Source organism: Microtus ochrogaster, chromosome 6, assembly GCF_000317375.1.
Source record: "Microtus ochrogaster isolate Prairie Vole_2 chromosome 6, MicOch1.0, whole genome shotgun sequence".
NCBI lineage: Eukaryota > Metazoa > Chordata > Mammalia > Rodentia > Cricetidae > Microtus > Microtus ochrogaster.
In genome coordinates this window covers 86,538,933-86,546,272 of record NC_022013.1, presented here as the reverse complement: position 1 = coordinate 86,546,272, position 7,340 = coordinate 86,538,933, and positions in this window count along the sequence as shown.

Here is a 7,340-nt window from a genome sequence, read left to right as displayed (position 1 = left end):
TAAATAAATAAATAAATATTCTAAAAAAATAAAATAAAGTAAAAACAATGACATTCAACTTACAAATTCTCTGAGAACATAAAATTTCTCTTAATAAATAGCAAAGCATACCCAAACACATCAAGGGGTAGCCTGATTCCTGAATACTTTGGTGGTGTCCCCCCTCTCTAGATGTCATCTATTTGCCTTGGAAAACAAATCATACATGAATGTGATTTGTGTGTCTTTTCAAAAAGAAAAAAAAAAGAACCCATAGACCTAAGACTTTATTGTTTGCAAATCTCATCCCACTGTGGCATTTAAATGCAGATGCAAATATAGAATCTGAGGGTCTGGAGAAATGGCTCAGTGATTAAGAACCCTGGCTGTTCTTGCAGAGAACTGGGATTCTGCTCCAGCACCCACATGACGGTTCACAACCAGCTGTAATGCCACGTCCAAGGGAGCTGATGTCATCTGGCTTCCTAGAGTACCATGCATGTGTTCCTACAGGCACGCACACAAAATACTCATACACAGAAAATAAAGACAAACAATTTTTCAAACAGAAAAGGAGTAGAGGGGGTGACTTAGAAGGAACCACATGACCTTGGTTCCCTCACTGTGGTTCCCTCTTCCCGTCTCCCCTAACACAAGCAGCAGTAGGAAGGACCAGCTGATCTCCAAGCTGCTTCTCACTTGTGCTTCTGTGATTCACTGAGGTTGTGTCATGGGACAGATCTAAGTTCTCAGGCTGCCCAAGGTCTTCAAGTGAAGTCCTGGGAGTATAAGCTGGCAGTAGAGAACCCATCTAGCAAAGCAAGGCCTTGGATTTCCTCCTCAGCACAAAAAGCAATTATACAGATGATTGATATATAGAGCTATCATTATCATTAATATCTCAGTGTCGGGGGCTGGAGAGATGGCTCAGTGGTTGGGAGCGCTGCCTGCTCTTCCAGAGGTCCTGAGTTCAATTCCCAGCAACCACATGGTGGCTCACAACCATCTGTAATGAGGTCTGGTGTCCTCTTCTGGCCTGCAGACATACACGCAGACAGAATATTGTATACATAATAAATAAATAAATATTTAAAAAAAAATCTCAGTGTCATGTTTCTGTGTCTCAGAAGACAAAAACAAAATCTTAAAATCTAGAGAGCACTTGGAACCCTGTCCCTCCCTCCTCTGTCCTCAAGCAGGGTGGGACTTTCAGGATTTTAGGAGCAACTCAGACCTGAGCCAGGACTAACACAAAACCAGAGCTTTCACATTAAAAATCATAACATAATTTCAGCTTCACACTTGGCTCTCCTTTTGCATCTTGCACAAAGTCCTGTTGAACCAGTTTGGCAACCTTTGGAGTTAGTAGTAAACTTTTAAAATATATTTATTAACTCGAGAATTTCATACAATGTATTTTGATCATATTCGCCCCTAACCCCTTCCTTTAACTCCTCCCAAATCCACTCCCACTTCCCTATCGCCCTAACTTTTTGTCTAGTTTTGTTAATAACCAATCAACTCCAATCTGGGCTAACCATATATTCCTGGGTATAGCGTCATCCACTGGAGCATGGTTGATCTCCCAGGAGCCACAACCTCATAGAAACTGGCTCTCCCTCCCCTAGGAGCCATCAACTCTGCATAGCTCCTCAGTTGATTCTAGCCTACTTTCATGCTAGAATCTGGCTTGATCTTGTACAGGTCTTGTGTGGGAAAATACAGCGGCTGCGACTGCGTCCGTCCTGTCATGTCCAGAAGACAAGGCTTCTTTCCTGTCCTCCCCAATGGCTGGCTCTTACAATCCTACCACATACTCAAGAGGCAGGGTTGGTGATACAGATCTATTGGTGATGATTCCTGAAGCTCAGGAGGAGGGGTTGGTGATAGAGATCTCCTATTTGTAGTGGCGTCTGGAGGCAGAGTTGGTGACACATATCTAGTGGTGGTGGTGGTTCCAACCTCAGGAGACAGGGTTGATAGCACAGACCTCCTGTTGGTGGCTGAGCCTCAGGAGGCGGGGTTGGGGGGCGGGGATACAGATCTCCTAGTGATGGAGATTCCAGCCTCAGGAGGCAGAGTTGTTAGTAGAGATCTCCTATTGGTGGCTGAGCCTCAGGAGGAGGGGTTGGGGATAGAGATCTCCTATTTGTGGTGGTTCCTGAGGCTCAGGAGGCGGGGTTGAGGGGGGGGATACAGATCTCCTAGTGGTAACTGAGCTCTCCATTGTCATTTACTCTCTGTGCTCTGACCAGCTGTGCGTTTATTCAGTAGCTGCCATCCCCTGCACAAAGAAACTTCTCTGACATCTGAGAGCTACGTTAATCCCAGTTTAGAACCTCAGCAAATTACCAGCTACTGAGAAGGCCTTTAAAGAGAGGCCCCTGCACATACTGAAAAGAGGTAAGGCAAGACGGCCGTGGGTGTAATGAACATCAGGGTATCATGTGGCAAACATTCACAAGGGAAGAGGCCATGAATCACAGGTGACTAGAGGGCACAGACTTCACTAAAACCTTTCCTTGGAGGCTGAAAAACAGTTTGTTTTCTGCCAGGAAAACACACCGCTGCTGCGACTCAGTCCTGACTCAAAGTTCACTGACCAGTCAACTTCCAGTGTGGCTACTGAGGAGTGTCACTGAGCCAGCTTCCCTACAACACAGAAGATGTGACTGGATGTCACTTCCTGTGCTCTCTCTCCTTTTCAGAAAAGGAAATCCATTTTCGGGGCAATGTCTGGAGAGTTACAAAGTTGAGCTGGGAAAGTTCCTTGTACCTCAACTTATCCCATCTATACAAATGCTGAGGATTAGGACTGAGGACTTAGGTCAATGGAGGAGCGTATACTTAGCATGCCCAGGGCTCTGGACTCCAACATCAGCTCCAGGGGTGGGGGAGATAAGAATTAAATATTCTAACACAGCCTCGTGCAATGGTGTTTGCCTGAAATTCCACTCTCTAGTGACTGAAGAGGGAAAGCCACAATTTCGTGGGCAATGTAGCAACACCCTATTTCAAACAAAGAAACGAGAACATTTATTCTAGACCACGGGAGATACTGAGAATCATATCTGCTATAAAACAGCTGCGTAATCAATGTTTGCAGCCACCTAACCGTCATCGTCGCCGCCACCGTCACTGGGAGGCACATCAAGGTCTTGCTTTCCGGCCTAACTTCTTTCTCTCCTCCCTCCCACAGTCCTCGTACATCAGCCACATTGTACGTCCCACATAGAGTGACAAGAGAAAAACTGTGTCCCTTAAAGTTTTATACGTGGAAGTCCTCACCCAAAGTACTTCAAAACGTGACCCCGTTTAGATATGGGTTGTTGGAGATGTAAAGATAAAGTCAGAAAAGGAGAGAGGGAGAAGACAGAAGCAGACAAACACACACAGACACACAGAAGGAGAGAGAGAGAGAGAGAGATCCCGAAGACACACTTGAAGAGAAAGGCAGAGATCAACATGACACATCTATTAAGTGTTGTGTAGCTATTTCCTCTGGGTTGGGCATGACCATTGCCATCGTGAATCACTTCTGAGACACTCATCCAGTGAGTGAACCCTATTAACATTCCCTCAAGGAGAGCTGCTCTTGAGCCTCCGTGTAACCCTTAGGAGAGTGCAGCAGAGCTATACCGGAGGGGAGGTTGGCAGCTGTTGGAGGTGTGGCTGTTACTCTGCCAGCTCCCTGTGAGTCACCCACACCTCTGTTACAGCCCTGGTGAACTCAGGCGCTCCAGGATGGACTCTGGACTCGGAGGGAATTCTGTCTTTGGCACCCTCTACTGGGGAGGGTGTGGATAAACAGATGTTTCCGTTTCCCCCAGGGAAATTCAGGCAGACTCTGGGCAGCCTTTATCTGAACCAGTCTTGTCCACACTGTATCACCAACTGCAGCTCCTAGAACTCTGAGATGACAAGTGTCCCTTGGTTAAGTCCTGAGATGTGGGCTTGGCTTTCTCCACCACTATGTTCTGACAGTTCTATAGTTCGGATTTTCCGCAGCCAGAATTACCTGCACTCAGTGCTCAAGTGGCAGTTGATGGCTCTGGTTCAGACGAGAAGGAAAGAAAGAAAGAAAACTGGTGTGGTGGGGTAACACTTGGGAGGCAGAGGCAGGTAAGTCACCATGAGTTCCAGGACACACATGGCAACAAAGCGAAACCCTGTCTCAAACACCCAACCTCCCCCATCTCAGATGTGCCCTTGATGAATGGGTCCTACCACAATTTTCAGCTAACTGTGATTATGCTCGTCTAATCATCAGAGTACACTGTATTTCTTATATTTAAAATAAATTTACTTTATATAGATTAAAAATCAGAACCAAATTTTCAGTCAATTTTATTTTGTGTGTGTGTGTGTGTTTGTATATACATGTGCACCTATATGTGCGCAATGGATGCCGGAAGACATTTCCAGGTAGCTTCCATGTTTTCATCTATTGTTCTACAGCATATTATCTGTATATTCGTGTGTGTGTGTGTGTGTGTGTGTGCATGCAAGCGCGGGCTTGTGTGCCTATGTGCGTGCACCACATGTGTGGGTGCCCAGTGGAGCTAGAAACTCCCCTAAAACTAAAGTTACAGGAGGTTTTGGGCCACTTGGCATGGGTGCTGGGGGCAGAACTATGGTCCCTGGGAAGAGCATCAAAGGCAATCAACCACTGAGCGTCTCCAGTTCAAACCCAGCAACTCTCAAGAAGCCAGCCAATTGCATTAGGGGATCGCCAGTCAAGCTTGCTCATTATTGTGGACAATTCTCCACCCAGAGTTTCCATTCTGCCATGTTTTTGAAACGCAATGCATGATCTCCAACTGCGCATGTGTGGGAATGAGTTTTCACACACACACACACACACACACACACACACACACACACACACCCCACATGCGATGACAAGTCTTTCTTATGTGAATCTGTACGAGTTTCCTTGTAAAAGCGCTGGGCTTTCCTTTGCTTGGAAACACTGTGCTGGGAACATTCTCCATCCACTCTTTGATCTGGTTGGGCAGATTGACTCTGGGCTCCTGAAGGAAAGGAAGCCATTGCATTTGGTTGTGTAAACAAGATTCAAACCCAGCCTCCCAAGCTCTATGAACCAGTACTTTGTTCTGTCTTTTTTTATTACTCTCAGGACCTCAAAGGAAAATCTAAACTCACTGTAAGCCTTCAAGGAGCCTCAACAGTAGGACAGGCAGAAATCCCAGTAAACTTCAGCCATGTGGCAGAGGAAATCTTCAGTGACTGCCCTTGGCCCTGCCAGCCTGTCCTCTCCGGGTTCCTAGCAGACTGGACTCGGGAGCTGTTTCTTCCTGGCTGGCTTCTCTGCCTCAGGCGGCCTGAAGCTCTCTGCCCCTACATTCTTCTTCTCCAGGGCTCCTCCCACAAAGGCATCTGCGAGCATTTATTTTGTAGCACGTACTCATCAAACAATTGTATGACCAAGATTTACGTCTGTGTTTTACCCAAGTGAAAACTGAATGTAAAACGATTGTGTACGTTTTCCAGCAGGTGATGAGCAAAACCAGGTTTGTTGTGAACAAACTTTGCACCAGTTATCTCAAAAAAAAATTTTTTTTAATTAGCAAGTATTGGGGCTCAGAGCTAGTAAGATGGTTCAAAAGGGTCAAGGCACTTGCTGCTAAGCCTGGCAACCTAGTTCAATCCGTGGCACCCGCATGATGGAAAGATAAAACTGGCTTTTTAAAAGTTAATTTAACATGTGTAGGTGTTATTCTGTATGTGTGTCTGTGCATCACATGTGTGCCTGTCATTATGGAAGACAGAAAGGTGTCCCTGGAACTCGTGAGCCACCACACAAGTACTGGGAATCGAACCCAGGTCCTCTGGAAGAGTAGCCAGTACTCTTTACCACTGAGCCATCTCTCCAGCTCTGAGAGCTGACTTATTCTATCCCAGGATACCCCAAACCCATCCCATCCACACCTCTATTCCTTTCTGGGGAGGGAGAATTGTTTGAGCCTCGTCAGCCTGGCCCTTGGAGAGCCATGCAATGGTCTGTGGCTCCCCAGCTGTGATATTTTCCCCCGCTCACATTTGCACATGTTCTTCTCCGGCCAATCTGGCAGCTTTCAGGTCATTTCAGGGAACCTCTGGAGGACAGAGGCCAGCCTTTGCTTTGGCTACCATAGCCGTTACAAACAAAGGAAAAGCCCCACATCCAAGCAAGCAGCTTGATTCTTTTAGCAAATGTTCGGCCACCACCACCATTAACCCCTCACCATAAGCCCCTCACCAGAGCTTCTTGGTGCCCCTTCCACGGGCAACCCCTTTTCCAGACCAGTGACAAGCTTTCTTATTAGCACAGGAAGTTCATAAAGTGTGTAGTCTTGTCTTCTATAGTTTGACTTTTTCTGTCAGTTTAATGTCCTTGACATTTATCTCTAATGGTATATGTGTTAATATTTTGTTCCATTTCATTGCTAAGCAGTGGTCCATGCTATGATAGACTTCAATCATTCATCTTTCCTTGCATTTGTGGCTGTCGGGTTGCTTGCAGTTTGGGGCCAGTCTGAGTAATTTGATCATAAATATTCATGTACTTATCTTTGTGCTATTTTTCTTGAATAGATACCAAAGGATGGAACTGCAGGTCAATTGCAAGGTCACGTGTTGTGCCCGTGTCTACCTTTACAAAAAGCTGCTGTGTTGCTTTAGTAGCTGCTTATTTCTGTTTGCTCAAAATTTTCATCTTTCATTTCTTTTTCTTATCTGATTGCATTGGCTGGAACATTCAGTACAATGCTCACTAAGCATGTTCTTGATTTTAGATAAATGTCATTGGCAAGGCTGGGGATGCAGCTTGGTGGTAGAGGCAAGCTTGGCATGTGCCAGGCTCTGGTTTCCTGGCACCATGGGGGGTAGGGTCTACAGCTTCTTTACAGATGTTTGAAAACATATACGTTTATAGCCTGAAAAAGGCTCTCTCCTTTTCTCCTTCCTTCTCTCCACTTCAAGCATTTCAATTTTATTTTCACAATTTTACTTTTGAGAAAAGACCTGGCTATACTGCCCAGGCTCACCTCTAAGGTCTGGGCTCAAGTGATTCTCAAGAGAGCTTTCTCTCTCTCCCCCCCTCCTGGTCACCTCCTGTACCACACACAGCGGCTGCCATTCTGCCTTGCTTTGAGTGGGCAGCAGTGGGGCTACTGTGTCTAGTTTATCACAGCAGCCAAAAGCTGCCTACCATATCTGGAACCCGGACTATCGTGCTGGGTGTATCATTTACTCTTGGATTCATCCTGTCATTGGTAGGCATGGTGTTCTGTCAATAGCAATCAGGTAGATGACTGTGTTTGTTATGGCTAGGTTTGAGTGTACAATTGTGTGTGTGT